Source organism: Schistocerca piceifrons, chromosome 1, assembly GCF_021461385.2.
Source record: "Schistocerca piceifrons isolate TAMUIC-IGC-003096 chromosome 1, iqSchPice1.1, whole genome shotgun sequence".
Classification (NCBI taxonomy): domain Eukaryota; kingdom Metazoa; phylum Arthropoda; class Insecta; order Orthoptera; family Acrididae; genus Schistocerca; species Schistocerca piceifrons.
In genome coordinates this window covers 633,625,119-633,638,867 of record NC_060138.1, presented here as the reverse complement: position 1 = coordinate 633,638,867, position 13,749 = coordinate 633,625,119, and positions in this window count along the sequence as shown.

The window sequence follows — 13,749 nt, the reverse complement described above, 5'->3', positions numbered from 1 at the left end:
CGTGGTTGATTGAAATGAAAAATTAACTTATGGTCCCTATTCTTAATACACTTACATTAATGTTCACATGAAACCTTTTCAATACAATTTAAAGTCATAGTTTTCTTTGCTTAGAAATTTAATTTCAAATGTTTTTTATTTGCTTCGGCTCTTGCCAAATCTGTTATCCAGCAACAGGAACTGAGTTTCATTCAGTTCAAGTGTCCCATGACTAGGTTTTCTTTGTCGCATATGGCGCGCGCCCTATGTTCCAGGGTGGTTACCACCGTCTGCTTTGTGTTGGACAGCGGCAGCTTGTGTGTCTTCTTCCTACCATCCGAGCTCCAGCACCTGAGGGAGGTCTTCCGGCAAAATGGCTACAGCGAAACGCAGATCAACATCCGCTCTCGGCCATAATTGCGTGACTTCTGGGAAAACGCAATATCAAAACCGTTCTCCGCCTACCAACTGAGACGAGGGAACTCCTAGGTTATACCAAAGACCCGCTGAAGCTTAACACGCCAGGAATATACAGCAGCCCATGTGAATGCGGAAGACAGTACATTGGACAAACACAGCGCTGTATATCTAGACGCTGTGAAGAACTTATCAGATGTATGCGACTAGGACACACAGAAAAATCGGCCATAGCAGAACACAGCATAAAGGAAGAACACACCTTCAACTTCGACAACACGAAGGTGCTGTGCCGAGCATCTGGCTTCAGGGAAATTATTATCACAGAATCCCCAGAAATAAGGATTCACGACAACTTGGTCAACAGGGTTGAAGGATACCAGTTAAGCGCAGCGTCGAGCCCTCCGATGGCGGCAATCCCGCCAACATTCTTCGCCGAGACGCAGACAGAATGCCCTCGCCGAGAGTTTCGTATTGTATAATATTATCAACATTCAGTTTTTTCTCTCTGTCTGAGTTTGATAATTTTATACAACTTTGCCTCTTACATACGAGGGTAATCCCAAAACTAAGGTCTCCTATTTTTTATAAGTACATAGACCTGTTTATTTCTACAGTGGTTTACGTTAGTTTACAGCTGGAACATTTAGCTATTTTTCGACATAATCACCATTTCTGTCGATGCATTTTTGTAGACGCTCTGGCAATTTTTGTATGCCCATGTCATACCAGCTCGCCGCCATGCTGCTCAGAAAGCTATGAACCTCTTCTTCCACCTCTTCGTCGGAGCTGAATCGCTGGGACCACAATTAACGCTGACAGGTACTGTGAGACTCTGAAAAAACTCAGACAGGCAATTCAAAACCGGAGAAGAGGAATGGTGAGCACGGGCGTACCATTGTCCATGACAACGCTCACCCACACATCGCTCGGCAAACCGTTGCTCTCCTGCAACAGTTTCAGTGGAACATAATCACTCACCCACCCTATAGTCCTGACTTGGCACCCAGTGACTGCTCCCTAGGTTAAAAGAACATTTGACCGGAAAGAGATTCAGCTCCAACGACGAGGTGCAAGAAGAGGTTCATAACTTTCTGAACAGCATGTGCATACAAAAACTGCCACAGCGTCTACACACATGCATCGACAGAAATGGTGATTATGTCGAAAAATAGCTAATGTTCAAGCTGTAAGCTGATGTAAACCACTGTAGAAATAAACAGGTTTATGTAGTTATAAAAAAAAATAGGAGACCTTACTTGTGGGATTACCCTCGTATGTAAGAGGCAAAGTTGTTTAAAATTATCAAACTCAGACAGAGAGAAAAAACTGAATGTTGATAATATTATACAATACGAAACTTTCACTTAATTTCCAAAAATGTGATAATTTCGAATACAGCAATGCAGAGATGTTTAATAGGAGTGATTCATTTACGCGGAATGATAAAATAAACTATTGGAAAGCGTGAGATACTTGAGCAGTATGGTCTACAGCTGCAGAAACTGAGAAGAACGCTGAGAGGGAATATGTTCCTTCCAGGCGCAACTTGAAAATATCTTCCTTTAAATTACATGAGAATGCAGACTTTCTTGGCGAATCTCGATGAAAAAATCTTCTCAGGTTGACAGCCGAGTCAATGCGTTGTTCTCCGGCAACTTTTGAGCAAGTTTTTTACTTGCCATCTTCAGGTGAAGTGTCGGGTTCACTCTCTCTCTCTCTCTCTCTCACCTTTTGCTTTTCCATTCTTGGGGAAGTGTATGGAGGAGTTTATAGCCTGTTGGCTTTTACTCCACCATGTATGTTGTGTGTATGAGAGTTTCTTGGATAGTTTTGACGGTCTGTGTATTGTGATGGTGTTGTGGTGGTGTCTTTTACTTGCCTGAGGTTGGCAAGGTATTAAGGTTTAAGGATTGGTATTAGGACTTGGGGATTTGGGGATTTTTCTCTTCGATTTAGTCGTCGATGATCGTCATAGGGCGTTTGTGCTTATCACGGGATATGTCACACCGACGTAAGAGCGGATGAGGTTATTTCCAGATCTGGAAGAGCTCTCGTAGAAAGCCCTTGCCACATCTTGGAATCTTTCTTTGAGGAGGGGGATTTCGGCAGCGGCGAGCAATCATCGATGGGGAATCCCATGGGTAGATGCAGTGCGCTCCTGAGGGCGCGGTTATGCAGTCTCTGGAGTTTGTCCAGATGCTTCTTCGCCGTGTATGCCCAGACAGGGCAGCATACTCCATTACTGGTTGTATGAGTGCTTGGTAGACATTTACTCCTACAGAGCAGAAAAGGGAGCTGGTTGTGTTAAGGACTGGGTATAGATTGGACATTCTGGCGCAGACCTTCCTGTGGACATCGTCTATGTGGGGTTTCCACGTTAGTCTCGATTCCAAGGTTGCGCCGAGATACTTGGTGGATCTGTGCCAGAGGATCCGGAATCCATGTAGGTGTAGGTGAAGGGGGGGGGGGGGCGTTGATGGGGTCAGGGGGTCTGCATCTCCCGAGCCTCCGGGTGATCAGCATAGCCTTTGTCTTTTCAAGGTTGATGGTGATGCGCCAGCGACGGGCCCAGGTTTCTATGTTATCTAAAACCCTTTTTAGCCTACGAATGACCAGGTCCTTATTTGCATTACGAGTGTAAAAGGCTGTGTCGTCAGCATACTGTGCACTGTGCACCAGGGCAGCCGTGGGAGTGTCTGCAGTGTACACATAACGGGTCCCAGGACCGATCACTGTGGCACCAGAGCACGAATACGCCTTTTTGTGGAGGTTGCTGTTTCTACCTTGACAGAGAAAGTTCTGTTCTTGGGATAACTTTGGATTAGTCTGACAACGCTCTCGGGGAACCCCTGTGTGTTTAACTAGTATAACAGCCCTTTACGCCATACTGAGTCGAAGGCTTTGGATACATCAAGTAGCACTATCCCGCAGTAGCCTCTGTGATTGAAGCCCTCTGTGGTTGCTTCCACCAGTCTCATGATCTGTTGTGGGGCAGAGTGCCTCTGTCGGAATCCGAATTGGAAATCCGACAGAAGTCGCTCGTTGGTGACGTGATCTCGTATGGGTACTAGCAGGAGGCGCTTATAGATCTTGCTGAGAGTTGGCAAGAGGCTAATCGGCCTGTAGTGCTGCAGGAACAAAGGGTCTTTCCCTGGTTTGTGTATCGTGACCACTTCCGCGTGTTTCTAGTAAGCTAGGAACTCTCGGGTACGAGTACTCTCGTTCAAGGCGTCCGCGAGGTGTTCGATAGCCGAGGGCGGAAGGTTTTTAACTAACTGGTTGGTGACACTGTCGCGTCCTGGCACCTTATTTTATGTGAGAGACCTAATTACTTTTGCCACGTCTTCGGGGGAGAAAGGTGGGGTCTTCCTCAGGATTGAGGAAGACAGCCTGTTGACGACGGACTACCTTTTCATGTTCGTCGTCCTGGGGTTCTGCCGCTTGAAACTGCTTCTCAAAGGTGTCGGCAAGGGCGTTGGCCTTTTCAGCATGGGTGTAGGACAGACCCCTCTCGCCGTGCAGTGGCGGCAACCTAGCGCGTCCTTTGGTAAATTGCTTGGTTGCTTGCCATGGTGTGTGATCGTCTACTTTGAGGGCTGTGAGTCGGTTTTGCCATTGATGCTTTTTGTGCTTACTGAGCGCTACCTTCAGCTCTCTCTGTAGACGATTGAGCAGCCTCCTGGTGGCCCGATTTCTGGCGATCTTCCACTCTTTTGCCACTCTGTTCTTGTGTTGGATTTGGGCTAACAAATGATCCGAGAGTTGTACTTGCGGGGGCGTGCCATCCCTTTATGGGGGAGTGGCATCTTCCGCTGCGTGCAAGATGGTTCCTGTTAGGTCTTGTAGCGCTTGTTCCACTGTTTCGGCAGTAGGTGGCGGAGAGCGAGCGATATCAGAGGCGATTGTTTCTCGGTATCGCTCACATTCTGTACGCTTGTAGGACGACTGGTACCGTGGAAGTGCTACCCATTCTCACACATCGACCTCTAGAATCACTGGTTTGTGGCCGGAGGAGATTCTGTTGATTGTCCTTACGGCCACAAACCCCGCGATCCTCCTAGTGAGGGCTATGTCTAACACGTCGGGCCTACCTCCATTTTTTGGGCTCGACCGGACCCCATATTTCGAAGTAGTGGGCACACGCTAGTCATTGCAGGCTTGGCATCTTCTCTGGAGTTCCAATCGGGATGTTTGGCATTGAAGTCGCCTCCTATTATGAGTTTGCCTTCAATTTGCCTTAGAGGAGCTATGTCTCTGTCGTCTGTCTCGTCTTGTGGAGGTCGGTAGATTGCAACAATTGTTAGGGGTCCGGTGGCAGTGGTTACTTCCACCGCCACTGATTCGATTTTGTTGCTGGCTGGTAAAAAATGAAAAACATCATCCACTAAGTCACAACGCGGATGAAAGTGTATGTTGATTGATCGTGGCAGACGTCACTGAAGAGCATTGTCCTAAAAGAAAGAGACGACTACAGCTGCAAAAGACACTGCAGAAGTGAATGTTGCATACGCGAACCCTATCGGCACCTGAAAATCACGAAGGGAGCTCCATAAGCAGGGATTTACAGGGAGACTTGGAATTCTAAAAACGGTGATGCAAATGGCTGTAACAGGAAAAGATGGTGCCAAAGCTATAAAACGTGCTCTAAGGTGCAATGGAAAAAGTCATTTGGTAGGATGTGTCTTGTTTCGCACTGTTACCAACTTCTGGCTGAGTTTACGTCCCTAGAGTGAAACATGGCGGGTGTTCGGTGGCTATGTGAGCAGCGGTAACGTTGTATTCTACAGACCCCACAATTCCTCTGAAAGGTCGCGTTAGTGCGAAGTTTTCTGTGACCATTAGGATTTCGTGAGCATTTTCACTGATCAGATTCATCTCATGGCACAGTGTTGGTTCCCCAATGGTGAAGCTCTGTTCCAAGCTGACAGAACCCTGTTCACACAGATCGCATAGTCAGGGTAGGTTTTGTGATCACTAGGAAGAAATGTCGCATCTTCCCTGACCACCACTGTCACCGGATCTCAAAGTTACTGAAGCTTTGTGCCCTATTTTGGAGAGAAGTGTTCGGGATCGTTATCCACCTCCATACCCGTTACCAGAACTTGCCAGTATTTTGCAGGAAGGATGTCATAAGAATCCTCTGAAAACCATATAGTTCCTGTATTAATCGGTTCCGAGACAACTGGTAGCTATTTTTAACGCCAATGGTTTTCCTAAACCGTATTAGGCATCATAATCTGTTGAGTTTTCGATGTTTTCATAGTTTTGTCCAACCCATATACTTAACGTGCAGTCCATAAAGTTTCATGGAACATCGACGCTACACCCACCGAAATCTGTCGTAGCCGAGCTCTACTTTCAAGAAATCCATGCAATGGATTTTAACGTCGGCAACATGCTTCCAGGATGAGTTTTTCAGAGAAACCATTGGAATACCTTTGACAAGAAATTCAGTTAATCCTGATGATGGTTTCATCCTTGAAAAAATGTAGACTTCGGCGATGACAATAGTTAGCTGTCGTAAACGGTGGTACTTTTCCCCAGTCGAACAGAATTTGAGACTAAACATCGTTTACACAGGGTGTCACGGTAGCGTATATCTCTGCCGTCCTTGTGTGGATTTCTTCTGCTATGGTTATCAGTGCACACATGGGCAACTGGCCGGTCTTACACATATAAGGCCGTCAGTTGGCACGCCACGCTCCGAAGATGGGCGAACGATTTAGTGACGACATAGTAAGCCACAGGTAAAGTTTAGATACGACGGGAACAAAGCCACACGCTGTCAATACATGAAAGTTCACAGTAATTTACTAGCTATGTGCTGAAATATGTCGTATCTGTTCTTTGATACATATTTTCTGTTTCGTATTTTAGAAACTGACACAGGATTTGATAATACAATGTGTCATTTCCAAGGTGAGCGCTTGTTGTTAATTGCGGAATTTATTGATCGGCATAGTTTCTTTTTAAATTATTGGAATATTGGAGTTTGAATGTGAGTTAACGCAAAATGGAATGCGCTGCTCACATAGTTTCCTTTTATTATTCGAGGTTTGTGTTCCATATTCGCCAAACCGAAAGAAATTTCTACAAAGTGATGATTTTTGTTTCGCCTGTGCGTGGATAGTGTCTGCTGGAGATGACGGAAATGAGCTGGTTGTGTTGTTTGAGTTAATATTTCTGCCTCCTCCAAAAGGCCTCAAATGTATCTTTTCGGCTTACATAAGTTGCCTCTCTAGTTAGTATTTTCTAGTTAGTGTTTTTGTGGATGTCAGTAACAGAAATAAAATGAAAAAAAAAAAAAAACACACCGATGATTCTGCAGCCTCAGCAAAAAATATATGGATAATAAGACTGTATTTGCTCAAGGATTCCATCCAGAAACACTCCGTCTTCATTAACGCTACAGCATTGAACGGAGGCAAAATGTTACATTGCTACTTAACCATCTTGAAGCTTACTACTCCACATTTTGCTCAAAGGAAGTCATATGTTACAGGTGAATCATGAGTTAATTATCACTGTTAGATCTCCACTGGTGTCTTACACATCAAATAATTACGAAAGTCCTGTTTTCTGCCAGTCGTAAATTTTAAGAGGGATTACAATCTAAGGTTAATGGTCTGCGCCATTGTGTTGCATTGTGAAGCGAGAATTTCGGGTGTATCACGACTGCAGACATGTATCTGCAAACAAAAAATAATTAAAACCTCATGACCACGCCTTGCAGCAAAAAATATTCTGCTGACAATTTGTCTCTGTCATCAGCAATCTTTTAAAATGTGATTTATTGTATTGCAGACATCTTTTGAAAGAAATTAGCGGCACTCTCATCAACGTTCTGTTAAAACTGCGATGCTATGAATCGCGAATCAATAACGTGGCACGAAACAGCAGCATGACTCGCATATCTTCGGTCTGGAAAAACGCTTTTATGTCGTCGTGCAGGCTCGCGTCCATTAACATTTGCGTGGCAACACAACGAAATTAAATCGGAAAATTATTCAGCTAACTCACTGCTTCTATGTGGGTGAAACACAGAAGGCCATATCTTAAATCCAAACGCAACAAAGAACGAAAAATTGTACCAAGGCTGGAATTCGAACTCAGGTCTTCTCCTCACTGCGCAGATACGCTACCCACTGCGCCACACTGTGGCCTTGTGCAACTTCACAACTCTTCGATCTTGAAAATGAAGTGAGAACGTCAGCAGAATAACTTGTATCGATATTATTTCTAGATTATTTAACAAAATATAATCTGCATATCGACTGTTTCTCTTAGATTTGCAAAATATTTTGAACAGATTTGTCGTATAACTGAAGACGTTGCCACACAATCTGTGCATCATGATACAATAAGGTTTTAGTAGAAAATAACAGCAGCAGAGATATTTCAGCAGACTTCGATGAATTCTGGCAAAAAAGGAGCCATACATATTTCAGCGGAAATACATAATGTACTTATGTGGACACAGGAAAAGTTTTAGGTGTTGCTGTCATGTCTAAACAGTATAGATGTAAAAATAAAAATGAACATGCAGACAACTGAATTGCAAACTACAGTGGCAGCAGTGAGGTACGGATGCGGCACGTGTTCTCAAAATTTTCCAAGAATTTCAGTGGTTGAAGAAGGCAGAATTCAACAGCATCCACTAAACTGAGGTGCATAGGTCATATACAAAAGCGACAACTGAAAACTGCATACAAGGGAGAGATATTGGACTATGGCACAGGATTAGATGGTAAAAATAGACCACAGAATCTGTTGTTGTTGTGGCCTTCAATCCAGAGACTAGTTTGATGCAGCTCTCCATGCTACTCTATCCTGTGCAAGCTTCTTCATCTCTGAGTAACTACTGCAATTTAATTCCGTCCGAATCTGTTTAGTGTATTCATGCCTTGTTCTACGATTTTTACTCTCCACGCTTCCTTCCAGTACTAAACTGATATTCCCTTGATGCCTCAGAACACGTCCTACCAACCGATGCCTTCTTCTACTCAAGTTGTGCCACAAATTTCTCTTTTCCCCATTCCTGTTCAGTACCTCCTCATTAGTTACGTGATCTACCTATCTAATCTTCAGCATTCTTCTGTAACACCACATTTCGAAAGCTTCTATTCTCTTCTTGTCTAAACTATTTATCGTCCATATTTCACTTCCATACATGGCTATATTCCCTACAAAATCTTTCAGAAAAGACTTCCTGACACTTAAATCTATACTCGATGTTAACAAATTTCTCTTATTTGGAAACGCTTTCCTTGCTATTGCCAATCTAAATTTTATATCCTCTCTACTTCGACCATCATCAGTTTTTTGGTCCCCAAATAAACTCATCTACTACTTTAAGTGTTTCATTTCCTATTCTAATTCCCTCAGAATCACCTGATATAATTAAACTACATTCCATTACCCTTGTTTTGCTTTTGTCGATGTTCATTTTATATCCTCCTTCAAAGACACTGTCCATTCCTTTCAAATGTTTTTCCAGGTCCTTTGCTGTCTCTGATGAAATTATAATGTCGGCAAACCTGAAAGTTTTTATTTTTTCTCCATGGATTTTAATTCCTACTCCAAATTTTTCTTTTGTTTCCTTTACTGATTGCTGAATATACAGATTGAATAACATTGGAGATAGGCTACAACCTTGTCACACTCTGTTCTCAACCATTGCTTCCCTTTCGTGCCCATCGAGATTTGCCACATTTAAGACTACTGAAGAAGTGTCTTCATGGGCACTCCCAGAATCCTAAATAGTCTATGAAAACCATATTCTGGGCAAAATTCCCAAGACAGTATTTATTTAAATTGGTACACTACATTTTGATGTCTTTGATGCAATAGCAAAGCTCAACGAAGGAAATGTTGCAAGGTGCGATGTCCTGAAAAGACTGCTACAAATCTTTGGTCGTTTCACAGGGAAAAAAAAGTTTAATTTAGAGTGAGTCATCAGAGAGAGAAAGAGACTATTAAAGACCTTGGAACTCAGACGAGCAGTTAAAAAGGTAACGCAAGAAAAGAAGGAAGAGGATGCAGACAACTCTGACTGTTTTCCACAAGCTATATTTTTTAAGAATAAAGTATACTTTTTCTTCGCTTCCACATGCCAGAATTTGTTCAAAATAATGAGATGCACTGATATGAGTGTTTTGCACATTTTAACACAGAGGTTTTCCTATTTTGTGAATGTCAAACAAGTTAGAGCCTTACATACATAGAAAAATGTAGACAGTTCCTTACTTGGATGTCCACTCTATAGAAAAATAATTATTGTCCTAAAACTAATCAATATGTTTAGAAATCGTTCTGTTAAAGTGGTTAGAAATGTGTAACGTAGAAACTACATTAAAAAAATTGTTCCTAATGGTATCTGATAAAATGTACCTTTTATAAGAATAAACTTTACACGCTCCTCTCACATGAAAGACGTAAGAATTAATCTCTGTTAAATTTCCTGGTATGGTAGATTTTGCACGAAGCCTGTGACTGACATTACTTCTATCTTCTTCGCAGAGTTTGATCTTATCTGTCTTCCTCTCAATCCTTTTCTGAAGAAGCGGCCATTGTACAACATTCTCTCCTCCCCTCTCACCACCATATTCTCCAACACTCCACCATGCGCCGTGTAATGGCCGATGTGTGCCATGCTGTTCCTGTGTCACCTCCTTCAATCATGTTACTAACGTGTTAATATTATGTAGCAGCAACTCAGGACGTGAAGGGTATAAGACACCCATATCTAGTTTTCTATATGTAAAGTTTAAAATGTATGTCATGAGAAAGAGGACCAAAGAGTCCGCTAGCGATATTTAACTTACTGTAATAAGATCGCTTGTAAAGAAGGGAACGCACAGCCTTCACTTTTTTCTGCGAACGCCGGGGGAAGCCTTGCTGTTGAGCGCTATCTCTCTTGTTGCAGCTGCCATTGTGTAAGCGTCAATAGATTCCTCTCGCATTAACTAATAACATACTGAATTCATTTTACGGTTATCTGATCTATTCATTTCAAAGTCAGACCATATCCTTGTATAGTAATGTTATTTAATTTTCAGCTTTTCGTTTACTAATATTACGTGATCAGCATCCTTCGTGGAGCGAAGCTTTTCCAGAAAGTTAAGTGGTTGACTCCTGAAGAGCGAAAGTAATAAAAATCGTTATTCTCTACTTTCTTTATCTTCCTTTCTTCTTCCCAGTTAGCGGTCAACTCGCAAGGTAAAACGGCTGGAGGCTGTGAAGTCGCAAATTTGTTCTACCAATTAAACACAATTTATTAAGATCTCTTGCACTGAACACAGTTACGTAAAAGAATTCCGAAGGAGTTAGCTAAAATGATCATAGTAAGTATAAAAACCGCAACTAATTCACATTTAATACTTGTAATTTCCCGAATATAGTGCAATTGCTACCCTATATTTGGAACCGCGCGACCGCTACGGTCGCAGGTTCGAATCCTGCGTCGGGCATGGATGTGTGTGATGTCCTTAGGTTAGTTAGGTTTAAGTAGTTCTTAGTTCTAGGGGACTGATGACCTCAGAAGTTAAGTCCCATAGTGCTCAGAGCCATTTGAACCATTTGAACTACCCTATAATACAGGTAACAGTGAAATTAAATCACGCTTCTGTAGGGGTCGTTCAGTTCTGGGCTGGAAACGTATGCTGTTTGTTAGAATGGAGGCCGAGGAACCTGCGTGCCGCCACATGAAATTAAACAGGGATCGATATTATTTCATTTATTTCTCTGAATACATCTCGTCGCCACGTCTTCGCTGGCGACTGTTGACATAGCAAGCCCACTTTTGACTTAACTCGTCATGACTGAATCGGTTCTACTCTTTACGATTTGTCACCGGTCTTCCATTGTGCTACATTCGCTTAACTGATACGTTTCAGTGCCCCAGCTGCTTTGTCAAACCGTTGTAGTTGTTGTTGTGTCCTTCTTAGCACTTCTTACATAATGTTACGAGAGAAATGGAAACATGTTCGTCTGCACTCATCCAATCTTTCTCCACTGAGCTCACTCACATGTGCCACTCTTGGTGGCCAACCAACTGCGTAGTGATTTCTATTTCTGTGAGCTTGAGCAACGTCGTTGTCTTTGTACTTAGAAAATTTCAGTCTCCCGAGCCGTTACTTTCTTGATGCATAACACTCCAGACGTGCATTACGAAATTTCATTATTCGTAACTGAGTTCAGGATCAAATTTCTCGAAAACCTCAGAAGTAAAAATAAAAAAAATAATAAATAAATAAAAATGAAAGCATCGAATCCACAACTTAAAATCCGTAACGTTGTCTTCAAAATTAAAATTGAAATTATAGGGAAGAAATTGAATTCAGAAAGTAAATGCGTACACTAGACACACACACAGAATTTGCTAGATTGAAATATAATGGAATAATGTGACACATAATAATGACAGAAGCAGCCGAATACTGATCTGCCATAGAATTTCACCGAACACACAAATCGTAACAGCACTGTCCAATGTGAGCTACATAACTGTGCTGGCACTTGTGCCTGTGTTACTTCCTGTAGGTATGGAGTTGGCAGCACAGCACCCAAACTCAAAAGAAAAATAGCGCAGGCTGCAATCGAATACTAGTGAGACTTCAAGAGAAGACCTGAGCAGCATTAAGGGATCGACATTAGACTCTCTTCTTCCACTCCTCGTCCGCTGCTGTACCTGAGCGGTCAGCACAGCTGGCTGCCAGGCGAACGACCCGGGTCCGATTGCAAGTGCTGTCAGGGATATTTCCTTGGTGGGAGGAATGGAACAGCGTACGCTGAGTCTCGTAAAGCCAACTGAAAATCTACTTAGACGATCAGTAGCGGCTCCAACTGGTGACAACGGACGGGAGAGCTGTGTGGTGACGCCCCACTCACCCATACCTCATCCAATGACGCCAGTGAGGTGGATGAAACGGCGGTCGGTCAGTACCAATGAATCCTCAGCCTGTGGACGGAGTTTGCGCTTACGTTCCGCGGCTCCGCGGCTCCTCGACAGAGTGATAGCGTCGCTGCGGCTACTCGCCCCTTTACTTGTGTGGCGCTGTTCCCCGCACACTCTCACAGCAGCCAGAGACTTGTCCAGCAGCCGGCCGTTGTGGCCGAGCTGTTCTAGGCGCTTCAGTCGGGAACGCAGGTCGCAGGTTCGAATCCTGCCTCGGGCATGGATGTGTGTGATGTCCTAAGTTAGATTTAAGTAGTTCTAAGTTCTAGGGAACTGATGACCTCAGATGTTAACTCCCATAGTGCTCAGAGCCATTTGAAGCGTTTTCTTTTTTTTTACTACATCATTTACAGAACAGAAAAAACACAAGTTTATGACATCTAACAATAGTATGTCGTTCTTAAAGTAACACATGTACACGTCACACTGAAAGCAAATGCAAGTGTCTAGTGTCTAGAATGTAGCCACTTAGGCCCGTTTTTTCATTTCCTTCTCGACGCTTCGCTGTCTCTCACATTCATTCGGCACTGGACTTTTTAGGCTTTTTGGATTCTTTTCAACGCGAGCCTTCCCCTGAGACGGTTTCCTATGATTCCGAACATATTTACGAGTCACATGAGACGACATCATTCTGTAATTTTCAGCTTGGTACTGACTTTCACTTATATTCCGGAGAATATTTTTATTGTCACAATTTGGGTCCTGGTAATGCTCCGCAAGCTCTTCACAGTAACACGTGAATAAGTGCTGTAGCCAAAAGCATCACTACAGTACATCGATTTATAACTATACACAAAGCTGACTCGTAACAATCACGCAAAAGCGCCTCCACCGGTAAGATGACTCCACACGGAAAAAGTACAACGCGACAGACACGTATAGACATGATCTATCCAATGTGGGCTCAGCAATTCATCACGCATTATGATTCAAATCTGACAGTTTTTTATACATAAAAGAAAGAACGACCGACAAGTGAACAGACGTGTTTAGGCCAAAAATCTTTCTCATCGTGTATTTCGTCAGGTTCGCGTTCAGCTGTAGTGTCACTGAATACGTGGATGTCTGTTAGAGCTCAGCATCGACCACTCCTGGGACGGTAATACGGCTACGCTGCACCGGTAATTTGCGAATACATGATTTAACAGCTAGGGATTTCTTGTGGCTGGGTACAGTAGATAGGACAAACGAGGGCATGCTGAGGCTTGAAAGATTGAATGCACTGATATATTTCGGCCGGTCACGATCAATGGACCACCCTGTACATGTACAGTCCGGATGAATAACAAGCAATGGTCCAGGTGGCTAGCGGTTGAACTATAAATGAGTAAATAAGCAACTTTTTGAAGCATTTTGGATTTCGGCTTTCCATCTTCTATATTAATGAAAATGTA